General features: G+C 42.7%; 1 protein-coding gene across 11 annotated transcripts in view; it reads left to right on the forward strand.

Moving 5' to 3' along the window:
* Positions 1-3,287: 3,287 nt before the first annotated feature.
* CNOT1 (CCR4-NOT transcription complex subunit 1) overlaps positions 3,288-20,368 on the forward strand; it is a 1,684,613-nt gene continuing 1,667,532 nt past the window's right edge. For 9 of the 11 annotated variants that reach the window (XM_086945301.1, XM_086945303.1, XM_086945304.1 and 6 more), the window contains exon 1: positions 3,515-3,658. The gene's annotated coding sequence lies outside the window, so the exon portion shown is untranslated. Of the gene's footprint in view, positions 3,358-3,514; positions 3,659-20,368 lie in introns of those variants that run through there. The other 2 variants (XM_086945302.1, XM_086945307.1) reach the window with 2 other exon arrangements.

Consider the following 20,368-nt stretch of genomic DNA (forward strand, 5'->3'; position numbering starts at 1 on the left):
CAGTACATCAAAAAAAGACTGAATAGAGGGGGGGAAGTATCTCACTTTCTATAGTTTGGGTTGTGATGATAACAAAGGGAAGTAACTTATTTTTATTCTATCAACCCGAAATGTATATATTGCTGACCAGGCCACGATGCGATCTGGGACGTACTGCCCACACCGGCACCTACACCTGGGTGCTCCATGACCCAGGACGTCTCGCAGGGAGGTGTGGTGGCAGGGGGGGGGCAGGGGAGGCTAGGGGAAGGAGGGGGGGAGCATCTAAAAGAAAACTGATAAACAGAATCAGAATTAAGACAGGAGCCACTTCTTATACTATATCAATACTACTTTTAAAAAACAATCAAAAGTAAATTAAAGCAAACTTACTATCAGCATCATTTGAGGTCACAGAAATATTATGTTCCACTTAAGATAAGATTATGGCGAAGTTAACTATTCGAACCTGGAATGTTTCAGGCCTCCTAGATAGAGATAAACGCCAACGGCTTAGCAAGATAGTATATCAAAACCCAGCAGATATTATCTGCCTCCAAGAGATACCTGCCTCCTCATCCTTCTTGATCTCTCTTCAGCATTCGACACTGTTAAACATGTGAACTTACTCGAACTTTTAAACACAAGAATGGGTCTATCTGGGACTGTTCTCCAGAGGTTCACTTCCTTTCTACACAACCGGTCTCAGAAATTCAAGAGCAACAACTTGATGTCCTCTCCAGTACCTGTATCGTTAGGTGCCCTCCAAGGATCCTCCCTATCCCCAACACTGTTCAAACCTAGTTATGGAACTTCTCACCACCTTGCTACAAGCATCCAATGTACACTTTCACATGTACGCCGATGACACCCAACTATATCTCAAATTACAATCCCCCAAAGACATTATGCTTCTGAACTCAACGATCAGAAGCACCCAATCCTGGCTTGCCGATAACCACCTCAAACTCAATGCTCTGAAAACTGAGTTCCTTCTGATCTCACCTCCCGCGAAAATCTCTAACACTCAAACTTGGCTTAAACACCTAACTGCACTCAATGTCCAACCGACCATCGTGGATTCAGCAAAATCTTTAGGCATAACACTTGACGCCAATCTCAACATGCAGCAGCATATCAGCAAGGCAACCAAGGGAGCGAACTTCCAAATAAATACCTTGAGGAAACTTAAACCCTTCCTCCCAACCAAAGACTTCCAAACTGCAGTACAAGCACTAGTCATCCCTCGCATAGACTACGGCAGCATCGCCCTCTGCGGACTCCCCCTAACTACAACTGCACCCCTAAGAGCTTCGCTAAACGCGGCAGCGAGACTCCTCACTGGATCTAAAAAACACTCACATATTTCCCCTGACTTTAAATCCCTGAACTGGCTGCCTTTTGAAGCCAAAATACATCTGAAAATTGCCTGCATGACACACAAGGCTGTACACCTGAACTCACCTGGCTACCTCACTCAGAAGCTGACAATTTCCGGCGGCTCCAGAACCACTAGAAGCACAAACAATCTTCTGCTGAAGCCTCGAAGATTCCGGAAGGAAAAAAACTTACAAACGCTCCTTCTCAGGAATGGCGCCCAGGATCTGGCACTCACTCCCTCCTGAAACCAGGCTCATCTCCTCCACTCCTCTTTTTAAGAAAGAAGTAAAATCTATCCTCATGGCTACATACACTTGAACTATTACTTTGGACTTTTTAAGACTCTGCGCCGATCTGTACTACTTGTTTGATCTCTTTGCTTATTTGTATTACTTGTTTTATCGACTTACCTGATTGTCTATGCTCCCTCTTATTTGATGTACCTACCCTACCACTCACTTATTACCTACAATTACGCTATGCCCAAATGCCTGTTATGCACTCCTGTTCTTACCCCTTGTCTTTGTAAAGCGCTCTGATATCTGCAAAGATCTTGTTCGCGCTATATAAAACTTTCAAAATAAAAATAAAAAATAAAACTTATTAACATAGGAGGGGAAATTCACACTTCAGGAGAGGAGATGTCCCTCCAGTATCCCCACAAGAAGATATTCAGCGAGATCACCCTCAAAACAGGATCCCACCAACCTTCTCACTCTATCCTACCTGTGATCTACATAAAAACCTGCTCATGAACATAGATTATCATAGAATTAAATATAGAGTTCCTTTACAAAAAAGAGGAGAATAGCAAAATAACAGGGAAAACAAAATGAGCACCGTGAATAAATTAAAATACGGAGTCAAGATGTACTACTGATGCTCATAATCTACCCCAAAATGCGAGGTAGACCTACTGTGAGAATAATATCACAGCGAATGAGCACAATTGAAGGCGATGGTTCTACCAGTGGGAAAGAAATGGGGCTTAAAGTCTCCAGGAATGTTTTTATTGTTTGTTTTCTTTTTTATGAAATGTATTAATCATGTCTTATTTAAGTATTTTCATGTACTGTATCCACAGTTCGAAGTAAGTTATTTGTGAGTTCTGACTGGAAGACACAAACACCATAACCATCTCAAGACTGGACATCATCACTTCAGTTACAAACAAAACACAAATACCATACCACTATTTAAGAAAACACGAACTGCATCCTAATGACAGGGCGACCATAACACTATTTCCATTACTATTATAAAAGCACAAGTAGGCGGAATCGACAATTCAGCCTATCTACTGAGTATTTGAGCACATGGTTGCACCTCTCATTCTTTGAAAAGCCATTAATTGTGTATTAACCCCCCCCCCCGTTTACAGACCACGAACTCTGAAATTAAACACTGCATGTGAGAGAATATGCAGGATATATTTACTCGGGACTATAGCAGGGTTTCTTCATAGCGTAGAAACGCGAAGGAAGTACAAACACCGCACTGTGGACCATTTAGCAGCGGACTCGCTGCACGACCGAAAGACAACCTCTTATAGTTTAAAAGATCCTGTTTTGCCTCGCCCATTCAGCAACACAGTAGAAGCAACCTACCATTCTTCACGAGGGGTGATAAAAGAAAACGCACATCTTTATAGTTGAGTGAATGGAGTATGATACACTTCGGTAAATAGGAGAGTTGCTTTGCGACACTGCAAAAACACGCTATACCATAGGGTGTGTACTAAACAACAATTTTCCGTCATTAGTTTCGACAAGAACGGAAGTAGCAGTTACTGTTGCAACGTTAGAGAGCGCTTCACTTGAAAAAAAAATGAAACACCCCTCGCTTTCTGGATATGATGGTACAGTCCACTCTACTTCCTGTCGGTGGTATAGACGGCTAAAGAAGAAGTCATTTGGTCCAAATGGTAGGGGTATTTTCTGCGCAGGCGCGGAAGCTCTTGGAAGAAAGAGAGGTGCGACCCAGAAACACTGGGAAGGGGTAACTCGATGAATATTTTTCTCTTTCACTATTGGGCAGCAAGCTCGAGCGCAGGCGCGAGACTACACAGCGTAACCCTGGATTGGTCGCCAGTAGTTTTGTTTGATTGTTATTACGCGTGCGCTGGAGCAAAGCGGGCAAGAAGGTGGAGGGATGTAGGCGGGGCGTTTCAGCGGCTGAAATAGAAGCGGGGAGGGGAAAGGCCGCGACGTGGGCGCGCGACCTCCGGCGCCATTTTGTAGGCAAACAAGCGAAAAACCGAAAGAGTGAGCCTCGCGAGGGGACAGGGGAGCTGCCCGAGGTGAGAAAACTGTGCTCCCGGTGTAGGTGAAGTGCTGGGACAAAGAAGGGGAGGTCAGAGCACCATCTCCTTTCTTAGTACGGTCGCGTGTTTTCCTTGGGTTGACGTGGGGCAGTGTGCTTCCGCCTCAGAGCGTGAGTTCTAACCCCTACCGGTGCGTTATATTGGAACGGGATTTAATTGAACCCTTCTTACCACTTTAAAGGAGATCACAACTGGGGTTTGAAGTTGTCTGCTGTTCTTCGTCCACTTTGTCCACAATAAAGGTGACAGCAACTATTGTCGATTGGCTATAACCATACCTTCAAGTCTCTTTCAGTTATGGTATATTAACCACCCAAAGAGGATCTATCCATCAACGTTTGCTTTTATTGATAGCAGTTCCATTATATCTTCTCAGCCAGTGGGGATGGCAACTGGCATTGATAGCAATATAATAGCATTTGTATTTTTCCTGCACATAGGGAGCAGTTTATTATCTCTGCAGTATGTTATTAATATTAAAGGCATCCGAGCACAGTGTTCCCATCAATTTAGAAGCTGTGCCCCTATTCTTTCGGCACTTTAAAAAATAATAAAGTGGTGGTGGGTTGATACTGTGTTGTTGAGAGGGCAGTGACACCGCCACATCTATCGTCACTACGTAAAAGATCCTTCCTGCCATGCTGCTCCGTATTAACGGAGTGGGAGGGGTTATAGTTAAACTCTTCCCCCATCAGTGCTGTACTGAATGTGTGGGAGCATTTTCTTTCGAATCGTTTGTCACCCTAAAAATACTGTATCGTTTATAGGATGCTTTTCATACTGGTTGCATGTCCTATAGTGCTTTCTTAATCGTATACTTGGAAACTACTTTGTACTTTATGTTGCCCTTTTAAGTCGCGAAGTGCTCAATTTTGACATGCTTGTGTTTGGTTCCCTTCTGGAGTATGATTGAAGGATTTCTGGCTAAAGGTTAACATATTTGGTACCAAAATATTTTATTCTGTCAATGAAGTTGAAAGCATGGTCCGAGTGTTGCATATTTATATTTTAGTTAATACACAATTAATGGCTTTTCAAAGAATGAGAGGTGCAACCATGTGCTCAAATACTCAGTAGATAGGCTGAATTGTCGATTCCGCCTACTTGTGCTTTTATAATAGTAATGGAAATAGTGTTATGGTCGCCCTGTCATTAGGATGCAGTTCGTGTTTTCTTAAATAGTGGTATGGTATTTGTGTTTTGTTTGTAACTGAAGTGATGATGTCCAGTCTTGAGATGGTTATGGTGTTTGTGTCTTCCCGTCAGAACTCACAAATAACTTACTTCGAACTGTGGATACAGTACATGAAAATACTTAAATAAGACATGATTAATACATTTCATAAAAAAGAAAACAAACAATAAAAACATTCCTGGAGATTGTAGTCTTCCGGTCTTTATTGAAAGACATAAAAAGGATGCAACACAATAACAAAATGATCTGGCAACGATTTTAAAAACGACAGACCTAGACGACCTTGTCTAAAATTGTTTGCGCATTGGCAGAATAAACCTTTTACATTTCAGATAAAACTTACCGAAGAATAAAATGTGTCAGATTGTGTGGACACCCCATCACAAGGGCAGAGCGGTAAAGCTTGTAATGAGAGAATGTCTGGTGGGTGCCCCAACATACAGGGAATTAAGTTTAATCTAAACAGTATAAATCTGTGGCACAGGTTAATCATAGCCATCGGATATGAAAATTGCTCCTCAAATAAATAATGGTCCCTCGCAATATAATCACACTATATATTTGGTACTGTTGATTTGATCGCTTTTTTCTGCCATTAAATTAAAAAAAACTTTCCCTAATCGCATTTTATGGGATATTCTGGCAAGACCTCGAGGTTTCAAATAGTTTCTAGACCTAAAGAGATCAGGCTATTTTTAACATACAATATCCACGAGATACTAATTATTTTTTTCTTCAGGTTTCAAAGCAAGGCAGTCCACCAGGAACTGCTTGGTTAGATTGAGTGCGTGCTCCATATAGAGTACTATAGGAGGATTGGGGCCAGGGATATCTGGTCTGATATGTAAGGAACAGTCAATTTATTATGGCAATTGTAGTTAGAACTACTTTTAGGGAGGCCCACCAGGCTCTTCCCCAAAATATCTTCACACTTATTGCAGTGAAGTGTGCTTTGTATGTCCCCAGGCACCCTCTCTGTTAGGTTGCTACTGCAGTGGGCTTAGCTAAATCCCCCCCCCTTTTTTTTTTTTTAACGTCTTAAGGTTTTTGAACCTAACGTTTTGGTAAAAGAAAGTAAAGCTCCAATACTTTTTTCTAACATTGAGCCCCTATTTCTTACCATTTGGGGCCAAGATAGTGCTCTATCTAATGTCATACCTAAGTAGAAGAACGTGTCTGTCTGAGCCACTCTCAGGCTCACCATATAAAATGAGGGTTTCTTTGCCTTCTGCCTAGTCACTAAAATAAGATTTTGCATAGTTTGCAAATCAAATTTATGCATGAAGTTAATTTAGGTGTCTAAAAGCTTCTGAAGCGCAAGGCCTGTATGTACTATTAAAACCCTTATAATCTGCATAGAGCAGGATGGGAATGCGGCAACTCCGTTGGTTTACAAAGAGAAGAGAAACGGAGCGAGAAAGCACCCCAGGCGGACTCCCCTGTTGATAGTGAACCGCCTAGTGAATGAACTCTCTGCTTTCCATAGTGGACACAAGCTGCTTCCCTGGAATATAGTTGTCTGATAAAAAAAAAAATGTTTGCCTAGTCAACCCCCGTATCCTTCATAATTCCTCACAGATGAGCCACGCAGTCAAAAGCTGCTGAGAGGTCCATGAAGGCCAAGTAATGCTTGCCTTGAGCTGCTTCAACTTGCCTGGGGGTGTCGAGCTGCCAGAACTCTTGCCTTGACTTGGTGCATATTGGTTTCCCTCCCGCCGCCGCTCGAGTCTTTCTCGCGGCCGCCGAGCGGAGGGAAACTACATTTCCCAGACTGCCCGGCGACCCGGAACACCATCTCTGGGGTCACTGCGCCCGGAGGCGCTACAAATTCCCGCCGTCCTCCGCGTCGCGGGACGCGAGCGGGACGCCCGGACGAAGGGCGGACAGTCTAAGACAGTCCAAGACTGGCCACGACTGGACTGGACCAGGACATTAACATCACCAGTACTGTGAGTCATCTGCCCCAGCGCTTTATTACTATTGACTGTTAACATACGTAAGGGTTAACATCTTGCTTGTAGCACCTTACTATCTTGTCCAAACATGTCGAAACAGAAAACACCTAATACCCCTGCTAATACTATGGACGATTATTTAGTACATAGGGTGGCAAAAATAAATAGCGACCGGAGGTCTTCTTTGGGGCTTGATGACTCCCCTCCTTGCACCCAAAGAGAAGTTTCAGGTTTAATTGAACTGGATACAGAAGCAATGAATCTAATTGATTCTCAAATTGTAGAAAATGATGATTGCCCAGTATTAAATGCTTCTATAAATGTCTTACAACCTGTCATAAATGTTGATCTACTAACGGGGGATGACCCTCACATGCCCTGTAATGACTTAGAGCTAGTTGATGGGAGCATTACCCCGCCAACGCCAGTCCCTGCTCCAAGAGCGGTTAAAAGGTCCACTAAGGTCCCCCCCAAAAGACCAGGACTACGGTCCAGTAGCAAAAAACCAGCAACTCCCCCTAACATTAAACACAAAAATGTAACTGATGATATAAGGGAGGAAGGGGGTGGCACTATAGATTGGGATGACCTGCTATCGAACAAGTTTATGGGCATGTTAGAATCCAGGATCTCACAAATAATTAAACCGCTCATATCTAAAATAGACCATTTGTCCGATAAAGTACACAAACTGGAGACCCTTTTAAAAATAACAAATGATAACATGGGGGAAATTCCAAACTCGATCATGAACAAAATAGATGAGATGCAGGTGAATATGACTGGGAATCCAAAAGTTACATCTGACCCAATTCAGACTGGTGTAACCATTGCCAGAAATGATCTTAACAACCCCACAGTTGTAGTCCCTCCGACAACCCAAGGGAATGTTTTAACACCTGATCTCCACCCAGATCTAAATCCTGTAGAGTTGATAGTGGAAGCCTCACCCCTAGTTTTAGTACTTGCTAACGTCCCACCGCTGAAAAAAGATCAGATTGAGACTCCGGATTCCCTTTTAAATGCAGTGGTTAGGTAACAATATCCAAATATCTCCTTGGGGTAAAGAAAAGCTGTCCGAAGATCTCCTAACAGCAAGAAGAGTAAAGTGGATAGGGACCAAACCCAAGAAATTTGCCGGGGACTGTGTGGTACTAAACCTTAAGGGCCCAGACGTATTACCAGACATTCTGCATAACATTTTTCCACCCCAACGCAGAACGGCAGAAATAGTTCCGTTAACGTTGGACTTTTTTTATAGCAGAAGAGGCCTATTGGCAAAACCAAGTATCCTAAGGACTAAGTGGTCAGTAGTTGGAACTAGAAGGGCTAGGGGTGGTCCAAGCTGTGATTGGGGGCTAAATTTGGAAAACTGCTTTTCGGCTTTATCCGATTTAAATGAATGTGATTGACTCACAAGCCCTGATCCGGTTTCTCCTAATAGGCCGATGTTGCAAAAGTATCTAAGTGGAGGAAACATGATATGCATTCATTCGGCCAATCAGAACATAGAGAAACAGAAATTAGCTCACATGGTATGTAAAAATCCTGCTCCTATAGAGCCAAGGATAGCAGCTGAGGATACTGCATGTGCTACAGAGGCGAAAGGGACCAAGGTTATCTCAAGGGAGGGAAAAATAGCATTACCAGAAATGAAAGTAAATGCAAGCGAACATGAAAATGATCAGCTATTACATCAACAAAAACTTAATTTACTATCCCTTGTATCATGGAATATTGCAGGCATAGCAAGTAAGATAAGCACATTGGAATGAGCTGAATATATCGACCAACATGACATCATTATGCTGCAAGAAACCTGGTCTCTCACACCAACCTTTAGAGAGGGATATTTAAATTTTTACATTCCAGCAACCAGAAATCGCCTAGGACGTCCCTCTGGAGGCCTGTTAATATGGATACGCCAATCTTTGAATTGTACCATAAAACAACTATCCATACCATCTAATGATATTATGGCTCTCATTGTTAGTTGGGATAACGGCCAAGAGTTTATCTTGTTTAATGTTTACGCCAGGGGAGTGGCTAGTGGTAAATCTTCGAATACCATAGCAGTCTTAGAACAGAACATTGAAACGCTACCACCACAAAGCCAAATAATAGTAGGTGGTGATTTCAACGTAACTTTTGAGCCCCTAGGTGAGGAGGACAGGATCTTGTCTGAGGAAGAGGACGCCAAGTGGGGAATTCCACAGTTGGAGTTGCTAGCCATTAAAAAATGGAGTAGTGTGGCAATCCAGCTAAAAAGTCTCTGCCTAGCTAGAGGTTTGAGAGCGGCAAATGGGCGCTCGCCATCCGACCTAATAGGTAACAATACGTTTGATAATGGGCGATCAACTAGCAGAATTGATTATATATTATTAGACGTAAGGATCTGGAGTAAAATGCTAGATATGGTTGTAGAAGATAGACTAGAAAGCGACCATAACCCCTTGCGATTGACCTTCTATTCCTATTATGAGCCTATACTGCATTCTAATAACATTGGAATGGTGACGCAGGATGTAGTATGTTCGAATAACCTACGCCACCTCAAATGGAGAATGCTAATAGAGGACAAAGCAAAATTAGAGGCACTTAAAAAACTAGTAGTAAATGAAGTAAATAACATCAAGTCTCATCAAGGGATGCCTAGCTTCCAAGATTACATGATGGAGGCTCACGAAAACCTCTTTTATAAATTACAAAGTTTTTTTTACTAAAAGAGTAGATCCCTGTAAAGAGGGAAAAATTCAACCAAGGCAAGGTTGGTATGATAAGAGTTGTAGGGTGGCACGATTTAACTTGAGTTTGGAACTAAAATCAGGCAATGCAATAGCAATTAGGAGAGCAAGAGATGTATACAGACAAACCCAAAAACGGGCCAAGAAACGCTGGGACGAAGAAGGGTGGCTGGACTTGAAAGAAGCTTGCGCAGCAAAGGATTCTAAGCGCTTCTGGGCTATAGTAAAATGGGAGAGGGGAGGAATAGCTGCCCAGCCACAAAACAATGTTGCAATAAACAAATGGACTGAGTTTTTTAAACCACAGTATGCCCGCAACCCTGTTCTGTTCAACCTCCCCCATCTATTTTTTTCAAAAACCAAATATTTGATGAGAAGGAAGTGAGTAAAGCACTGGATTGTATAGCGGGGAGAAAAGCACCAGGCATGGATGGCATCCCGGCCGACGTATTTTTATCGGACTGGAATGCCTGGTGTTCTTATTTCAAAATGTTGGCAAATGCTGTGGCAATGGGAGGGGAAGTGCCCCATTCATGGAAGGGAGCAGAAATTATCCCCATATTTAAAAAAGGAGACAAAACATTAGCCCAAAACTATAGACCCATTAGTCTTATAGACACAGCGCAAAAACTGATGGGCCGCTTAGTCCAGAATAAGCTACAACAATGGATTGATGAAAAGAACATTTTGTCCCCATACCAGGCAGGGTTTCGTCCACTGACTAGTAGTGTTGACCAAGTTCTCTATTTTATAACCATCTATTGGAGAAATGTCACACTTAAAAAGGGCTCGTTGTACGCTGTCTTTGTGGACTTAAAAGCAGCCTTCGACCTAGTCCCTAGAGAAAAATTGTGGCAGACCCTGGCTGATGTAGGACTAAGCCAGGAACTCATCACCCTCCTAGTCCGCCTTCACGATAACAACTTTGCCAAAATTAGATGGGGCAAGCAAGGAGAAGTCACAGATCCCTTCCCAGTAGAACGAGGAGTTAGGCAAGGGTGCGTCTTAGCCCCAACACTATTTTCAATTTACATAAACGGAATCGTTGACCATTTAATGAAATCCCCAAGTGACGCTCCGATTATAGCAGGCTCCCACGTCCCTGTCCTAATGTTCGCGGATGATACGCTTTTACTTTCATGCACTCCGAGCGGTCTCCAAAAAGTGGTTGATGCCTTTGGTGAATTTTGTGATAGTAGGGGACTTGAATTGAATACCACCAAAACCAAATTCATGTGCCTAAACTATCAGTCCTCTTTCAAAGGCGTAATCAAATATAAAGGTACCCCTTTAGAGAAAGTGGATGCCTTTACCTACCTAGGCATCACCCTTCAGGGAAATATGAAGTGGAAATCGCATATTGACAATACATTATTGAAGTTTAACCAGCTTGCTGGTGCAGTTGCCCTGAAACATCGCAAATCGCTAACAAAGCCGGTTAAATGTGCACTCGAAATATACAATATGAAAGTATTAGGCGCCTGCTTATATGGTTCTGAACTGTGGGGGTTTTCAAATTTGGGAGAGTTGGGACATGCAGAAAACAGATTTTTACGAGGGCTTGTTATGGTCCCACAAAGCACACCCACACTTCCTCTGAAATTGGACCTTGGCAAGAAAAATATCGAGGATATAGCTAGACTACGGCCACTCCTATATTGGAGACGCTTGATGGTGACCCCAGAGCTGAGACATTATGCTGCAGCTCTGGAGGATGTCGTTGAGTTCGACCGTTTCCATTGTGTTGAATGGCTAAAGGAACTTCGGGGGCTTCTTGTATTGTTAAAGTTGGAACACCTTTGGGGCAACCATGATGTGGCTAGCTTTCCTTCGAAAGCAAAATTGAAAGAATTATATTGGGAGATGGTGTACGTAACAATGTTCTGTAAAGGTTCCCAATCAATATTGACAACTCGCTTTTGTGATATTAAAATGTATCCATCTTGCGAAACATATTGGGACATAATAGAACGACCACATGATAGGAAACTATACTTTCAATTTCGTATAGGAACTTTACCAGTGAATGCATTCAAAAAACACTGGTCTCCCATGTGGGATGATCATTGCTATTTTTGTAAGGATCAAATAGAGCACATTTCCCATTTGTTGTTTTGCTGCCCATTATATGTTAGCCCTAGACGTAAATGGCTGAAGCCAGTGTGCCTAAATATTGGCACCCATAGTCAATCGACAGCCCTGAGAATACTTGAATCGGATTGCTCCACACCATTTGTAGTTGCCGTAGCTAAATTTCTTGCCTGGGCATGGTCAATTCGTACACGCACTTTAAAGTCAAATGTAAATATATCATGAAATAGTGTTGTTTTAATCCAATTATTCTACTGCATTGTATGAATTGTTTTTAAAAAAGAAACTATTTATAGAAACAACTGAAATTTTTTTTTTATTGTACTTCTCATGTATAATATTCGACTGTCAAATGTTTAATATGTGTTTTAGAATTATTTTTAATTGTAGTATTTATTGTATTAGGGTTAGGAAGGATGCTTTTATGACATTTGTCGAATAAAGCTTTGAAATTGTAATTGCTTGCCTTGATTGGTTGCCTTTATTGGCGTGTGAATATTTGGTGATGAGCAAACTCTGATTTAAACATTGGGCCGGGGTCCCTTTTCCCTTCGTAAAGCCATAATGGGTAGGGATTGGGACATTGTTAGTAGCCCAGTCCTCCAGTCTATTGCATATGACCTGACCCATGAGTTTAGCCGTACTATCCAGGTGTGAGATAGGCCTATCCATTTTTGGGGCTCCGATTTCTCCCCATTTTTAAAGATCAGGATTATAATAGATTTTGACCATGACTCCGGTGGGCCATATTTAGCCAGCACGTTAAAAACATTGGTCGGAACTGGGGCCCAAAGGTCCTGGAGCGCAGTGAAAGTCCATTGGTGTAATCAGGCCCGGGGCCTTATTTGTACATTGAGAAAGAGTTTCCCTTACCTCAAAGAGGCTAAAAGTAAGAACACTGGGTGTATTAAGATTAATGGTATTGATGGGCAGTTGCCTTCCCTTGCTCCCAGTTCCACATATTTTTGAAAAGTAAACCATCCATGAATCTTCTTCCACATGACTCTCTAGGTTGGGGTCAAGGGATGATTTTAGAAATGGGGCATTAATTACCTTCCAAAATTCCCTTGTGTTTTTTGTAGTAGAAGCCTGCTGAAGTTGTTCCCAAGCTTTCTCTTTCAGTCTTTTTAGTCTGGCTTTCCTAGTGTCCTTATAAAGGTTCCGTGATAGGTTAACCCGTGCCCTGTCTCGGTGCGGTCCTAATGGCCTTGTGTAGGTTTGAGAGCGCCCTGGTACAATTTTGGTCAAACCACCACAGGGTAATTGGTATGGCTGCTATGCTGTTTGTCGTTAGTTATTTTTTTTCCTCGTGCAGTAATGACTTGAAGGCTGTCACAATCTTAGTTGGATCGTTATTCGGGTCATGTCATGATTTCATTTTACTGATTTGAAACTACTGAGGGGACAAGTTTTTACTTAGCAATTTTACCCCTTTTAACACTGTGCCATTTTTCCTAGTTGCTTGTGTTTTTAGGTGTGTTTGGCCTTTATACCTTTCCAAACCAGGTGACCAGTAATAGCCGCATGGTCACTGAAACTAGTGAAAGTTACTGTTATGTCAATGGTAGACTTATTAAGGGATGCTGAGGTAATTACATAATCAATGGTTGATCCATGGGAAGTTGATCCAAAAGCATACTGTAAGTGACCTGAGGACTCGTTAAAAGGATTCATTATTTCTAAATTTTGCATAAAAAGTCGTCTGTTTAGGGTCTCACCATATGGATTGTGGATAGTGCCCAATACCCCCTTCCTCATTGAGTAATCCACAATTCGTATTGGTTTTTTTAGGGGCAGCTATGCTTGTTAAGGTTACCCACCCAAAAAATACTGGGTTCCTTCTTACAGTTCTGAGTTGCTACAGTTAATTTCTATTCCAACAAATTGTCAACTTTTGCCATTTCACCCCCAAAATTGTTATTGTAGAAATGTATTAAGAGAGGTATTACTCCCTAGTAAGTGCAATATGGTGTATCATTACAAATGGATAAAACTTGAAGTTTCAAGGTGTTATTTAATAGCGTCTAGATACCAGCCTTTCCATGGCCAGATGTTGACCCTTGGCCACTTTGCCACTTTATTCAAACTAGCCTGGCTGAGTGGGTGTTGCCCTGAAACTGGTCCCAGGATTCTTGTTTCCAGCCCTGGGAAAACCTAGCTTGGCAGTTTGGGATTGACTTTTTCCCATGAGGCACAGTGCCAAGACTGATTTACAAATGGTTAAGTCTGAACTGGGGTGGCGAAGTGAGCTATAGAATGAAGATGGATTCAACCCAGATCATGTGACTGAGTGAGTGTCTGAAAGATTCCAGCGCTCCGTCCATAATCTCCTTGTGTTTGCATTTTAAGCGTATTTAAACAGTGAAAGTACATCATTCCATTGAATGAAGAATTGTATACAAATGGAGAAAATTGATGGTAAATTAAAAGCTCCGCCGGTGGAATTGAAATTTATGTAGTGGTTTCTAAAGTTTGCAAACCGCTGCGTACCACTCGGCAGAGATTTTATTAAATATTGTGCTGTGATTACGTTTTTTTCACTGCTGTGTATGCATGGCGCTAGTGGTATTTGGCTGTACTCTTTTCCTGATCTAAAATTCATCCGTGCATCCATTTTTGGAAGAGGGTTATCTTGTTATAAGAAAATAGTGCCAAATGACCACTCTTCCTTGTCGTGGAATTCTGCAAAATTTTAATGTAATTCAAAAAAATCATACTCTGCGAATTTTGCCCAGGCTTCCTCCTAAGATTCTCTTAGATATCTTAAAGAACGCTATAGTTACATCCAGGGATCTACAGACCTTTACTGATGGGATAAACATTAAATCTCATGATTGTGCCATTAGGAAAAGACTTGCTTATTTCGTTTGTTGGAAGGTAGCTTTGAGACTACCCCCTCTATCTAAAAACATTGCGGTGTGGCCTAGGTTTCCAAAATAAACCATAACTATACATAATACTTATAAATAATGTATCATTGTATGAGATCGAAGTACAGTTGCTCTACTGTTGTACATGCTTGTAATGGATGGTACTGCTTATCAATACAAGAACCTCATGCAAGCTGCCATACTTGTTAATGGAACAGTGACTATTTGGTCGTGCTTGGCAACTGTTGGACACTTAACAATCATTGAGTCTGTCATGAATACACTCTACAGGTTAATTTTAGAGGGAAGCAGGCCATCTGTGTGAACTATAAATGAAAATATAGAGCTACGTTCGGCACTTCTCTTAACAATTCTAATAATCCAAAGTGTGGATAAATTCAACCAACATAAGTTTTATATTCAAACACAATAATTATCTTCAAACAAGATTCCAGAAAAGGTCAATGATCTTTTAATTCAAACACAAGAATCACAGAAGGTCCAAAGAATCGGTATTCCACTTGTCGATTTATTCTTTTTGGTACTCCAAGCAAGGAATTTGATGTCTTCCAACACATGTTTTGTCTACTAAGAGACTTTTTCAAGGCTGGAAAAGTAAATACCATAAATTGATTTTTGTTGTTAATACAAAAGTTTCTCCAAAAAGTTTCTTTGACCACATTTTGGCCTAAGAGTGTGCTAAAAGTTGAATCGGAATAAAGAAAGTGAAAAGATCCAAAGACAACCAATGTTACCAAAATAGACCTTAAGTTGGTTGTGATATAGGTAAAGAAGCAAAAGTTATTAACCCTATTCGAGCATTAATAGAATAAGATACTGTGATTAGCATCTTATCCACATCGATGCTAGCGTTATTTTCCTGCTGTGCTGACTTCTCAGGATTACCATTGTTCATGACGAGCTCAGCTCGTCATGAGTGTATGGAGGTATACATCATGACGAGCTGAGCTCGTCATGAGTGTCCAAGGAGTTATAGAGTGATTGAAAAAAATGTGAGTATAGAAATATACTTCACCAAATGTGAATGGTGCCTGTCCAATTTATTGCCCCTGTACTATAGTATCCAACCCACGGATTATATGTAAATGATCAAGATGTTCCTGGAATAAAACTTGACATAGCAGTGTCCTGTAGAATCACAAAAACATAATGTCCAGAGATCTGTTTTGGATTAAGAGATTGAATTAGTGGGCTAACCTATTTCCACATAGTGAGCCATGACAATAATTAATGCTCATTCGATATTGAGCTCAAACAATTGTGACCTCTGTTACAGTCCCCAGATCTACCGATATGCCTAGAAGCATAAACTAAGATATAAGCAGTACTCCAAACATCCAGAGTCCAGCCAGCATTTGTTCAATCAGTCCTTCGCACCAACTAATGCCAGACACAAGACAGGCATTGCAGAATACTTTGAAAAAGAAAGTCGCCAACAGGAACCAGACCTCAGTTCTTCAGCTCCGAACATGATCAACTGTTTCTGTTCTGAACCTGGCAAGGAAAAGTAAGATCCATATATACCACCAACTAATAACATAGGGTGGCAAGAACATCCACCTCATATGCTTTTACAGTGATAAAACAATCACTTCGGGTGGAATAATCCTCGCCTCAGTGTCTTAATAGAGGACCGTTTGAAGAACCCTGGAGTCCTAGTTGACAAAATAACGATGAAAAACTTCACTTTGACACCAACACTGTCATGGTCCTCGCGAATACCATAACACTCAGTGGTCAAGCAGCTGATCTAGTTCACAGTCGGCATAATAATTCCCTTTTACTTCTTGCAATTTAGCTGTCTTTGATCCCAGCTATGGAAAACCATAAACTATATGCCTTTCTGTTGCACTTTTTCATGCATCACACTGTTAAGCTTTGCGTCCCATAACTCTACCTGTAGCTGACTATTTGTCTGGCCGTGTAGTATATGGATACTGCCGCTTGCAGCAGTTTGTTGCTAGCTTTGGAGAAGTTCATTTTTTCCAGGGACTGCGAGGATGAGCAGCCCATTTTTTACACAGCTGTGTCCTCCTCATCCCTCTGAGTCCGCCCCCTGCCTGGACCTTCAAGACTGCTCGCGGGCGCCGCTCGCAGCAGTTTGTTGCTTGCTTTGGAGGAGTTCGTTTTTTCCAGGGACTGCAAGGACCAGCAGCCCATTTGTTACACAACTGTGTCCTCTTCCCTCAGAGTCCGCCCCCCTGCCTGGACGTACTTATTTGATCACTCCTCCCTGCACGCGGTGCAGGCGCGTGACGGGCGAAGCCTGGGCCAAGGGTGGGCCCGTTTTAGCCCGAGAGAGACCGGACCGGGCCACCCCCCTTGGCTGTAACTGTAAATGAGCGGTGTGATTAGACATATTGTCACCTGCTAAGTTGGACAATGACTGGCCGAGAGACCAGGAGCAAAGCAACGCCCTCTGGCATTTATGTAGCAGGTACTTTGGACTATTTTCTTGTCAGAGCAAGCTCTATTTTATCCCATGAAATAACTATTTTAGAGCGGCGATTATCCCAGGAAATTGATAACGCCAAAAGATCCTTGCTGGGGCACATAGCAAATGCTAGAACTCCTGAAGGGCGCACATTTTTTTCTGTTAACGATCTGTCAAGGCATGATAACACCCTAATAACCATTGACTTGCCCAATCACAGGAGTAGTATTTTATTGTGTAGAGAATCCCTACCGGCTATTCCTGAGTCTACCTCAGTACCTAATATTTGTGATAACCTGATAGCCTTGATAAGCTTAATACCCGTCAGCTACGAGAGAATCGGGAGGGGGCTGACCCAAAAAGGAAACGTGGGGCTCGGACATCTGGGGGAAAAAGGCGAAGTTTGCTAAACATTCTAGCCATTCTGATCCTAAGGCTCTGGTAAAAGCTAAGTAGGTTCCCTCAGTAATCAGCGAATCTTACCCCCCTAGTCCTAAGCCCGCCCATACTTTTTCCTAACAATTCTAACATTAGTGGCGTAACAATGGCCGGGGTAGACACATTGAATTATAACATGGGTACCCTTCTGAAGTCTCTGCTTAGCCCCTTAGAAGCCAGATTGGCTCAAATTGAATTAAGGCTGACAAACATAGAAGAAGCCACAGGGGCTACTGCAGACTGTCTGAAAACAGCTAAGATTACACAGGGGAAGACAGATACTAATAAGGGGGGTGAGCTCACAGTTAACTTATTCCTTAGCTATCTCCCTTCCCATAGTCCAGAGTACCCTAAACAGGAACGCCCATTCCCCCCTTCCTGCTATTGCCCCGTCTACGGATAAAGATTCTAACTTACACGGAGACCAAAAAGTAGCAGAGGGCCATACACTGAGAAAGAAAATGGTAATAGATCTACCCCCTGACGCAGCTCCTCTTGTAGTTGTCCTAACTGGAGTTCCTGAGCTTGACACCCCAGTTAAAGAATCATTTGCGTCACTTAAAAATAAAGTTGCCAGTTGGTTGAACAAAAATAGACCCCCCCCCCCCTTAAATTGCTAGTGAAATTTTGATGGTCAGAAGGGTGTCCTGGATGGGCAAAACTATTAAAAATATTAGGGGTGATTGTGTCCTGGTTAACTTTAGGGACCCAAGGACTGTCTCCCACATTTGTAATTGGCCGAACCGCGATTCAGAAACAATAATTCAGTCCCTCCCACTGTCCTTTTTTTACCCATATAACTCGGTGTCCTAATTTGGGGCCAGAGGAGGGCTGGACTAGGGTAGTAGCTAGAGGGCAGAGCAGGAGGACTAGGGATAAGCCTTATAGTATCCACATGCCTAGTCAACAGCTGAATTATAATCGGTATAGCTGTTTGGACATGGTCGACTGACTTCAGCATAAGCATGGGGCAGTAGGTCCACCCAAGGCAATCGATGGTCCTATCAATAATTTAATTCATCCCAGGGGGACCATCACACATACTAGTGTAGATAGGACTCAAGGAGCCAACAAGGTTGAGAGCAACCACCTAAGCCTACTGCCACGCTCACCCTCTGGTCCCATAGAATGTAGTAACCAAACAGAAGGCCTAAATACTCTACACATTTTTCTGGCTACCCCGACTAAAACAGGACCTAGGCCCCCAGTTCGGGAAACTAAGAGTAATGTCGATCTTGGCTCATTGTCAATATTGTCCTGGAATTTGGCAGGTCTGTGTAATAAATTGGCATGTCCAGAGTGGGGTTTGTTTATAGACAAGAACGATGTGTGCCTCTTCCAGGAAACTTGGGCTAGAGAGGATCAATTACGGAGCGGATTTGCCTCATTTTCAGTCTGGCAAGGTGTGTGTGTGTGGGGGGGGGGGGTCGTCCGTCTGGGGGCATAACTATTTGGGTGGGCTCCCAACTGAGATGCAAGGCTAAGACCATGAACACCATGTCTGAGGATGTCCAATGCGTGGTATTAGAGTGGCCGAACGCCTCAAAGCTCGCATTGGTTAATGTGTATTCCAGACCCGTGAATACAACAAGCGAGTCTAGAACCATTGAGGAGCTATTTATTTTTGAACACCATCCCTCAAGGTACCTCGCTTGTGGTTGGGGGTGACCTGAATTGTCATTTCGAGCCACTACCGTGCTTGATGGATGGTGCAACTTTAGAAGAGGATGATCACTGGGCAATACCCCCAATAGCTGGACCCTCACCCAGGGCATGGACGCCATTAGCCGTCCAAATCATGGCTCTAACACTTAACCACTCAATCAGGGCCTGTAACGGACTCGTCCAATCTGACATACCTCCAAAATGCAGTTTCAACAAGTCTGGACAGGAGTCACGCCTGTATTACATATTTGTTGAAACATTTGCCTTGGCTAAAGTCATTGACTTTAGGGTCATTGTAAGAGATGAGTGACCATAATGCGTTGATCTTGGAATTTTCCTCTCCCAGTATTCTTAAAGATAACTACACGGCCCATAATGCTCCTGACTCGAGGGCGATTCTATCTAATGATAGACGCAGAGTCAGATGGGACAAACTGGTAGTACACCCTGAGGAAGTTGCTGAGCTTTATGCTTGGATCGTCCCTGTATTTGAAGGTGTGGGTGCTTTGATCTCGCAACACCACTCCCCTGACATGTACCAAAAACTTTAGGTCCTACATCAGGAGTTAACTAGCACCTTAGCAGAGGTGTTTAATCCCCTTGTGTCAAAACGGACGATTAGGGTTAATAGAGCTACATGGTATAATGCTGCCTGTAGAAAGGCGAAGGCAGACTTACTATCGTCCGTGAAGCAAAATAATAATAAGGCACTAATAAAAGCTAGGAGAACAGACTATAAGCGTGCAGTTCATTGTGCCAAGGTTGAATGGGATCCTGATAATTGGGTCAATCTAACAGCTGCCCTTAAAATTAGAGACTCCCGCAAATTTTAGTTAATTGTGAATACGGGGTCAGGTGACCCAATACCGGCAGTTGAAGCAAACATTGCCGCTAATGTGTGGGAGGATCATTTCCGTACCCTGTATGGAGGGGTTAATGCCGAACAGGTAGGGGACCTCTGGGTTGTTGCCTAATCCTACTATCCAAGCTGATGGGGACAACTTCACTGAGGCGAAGGTCTGTGTTGCAATATCTAAACTTGCAGCCGGAAAAGTGCCGGGGTTGGATAAACTCCCGGGTGACCTCTTTAAGCATGAACCTACGGTTTGGGCCCCATATTTAATGGCCATATTCAATGCAGTCCTGAGGGGAATGGCGGTCCCTAGTACTTGGCTGGGAGCCGAGATTGTCCCTATCTTCAAGAGGGGCTTCCATCTGCTCCCAGCCAACTACAGGCCTATCAGCCTCATTGATGTGCCGCAAAAGATCTTCG

The sequence above is a fragment of the Lissotriton vulgaris genome, chromosome 12, assembly GCF_964263255.1.
Source record: "Lissotriton vulgaris chromosome 12, aLisVul1.2, whole genome shotgun sequence".
NCBI lineage: Eukaryota > Metazoa > Chordata > Amphibia > Caudata > Salamandridae > Lissotriton > Lissotriton vulgaris.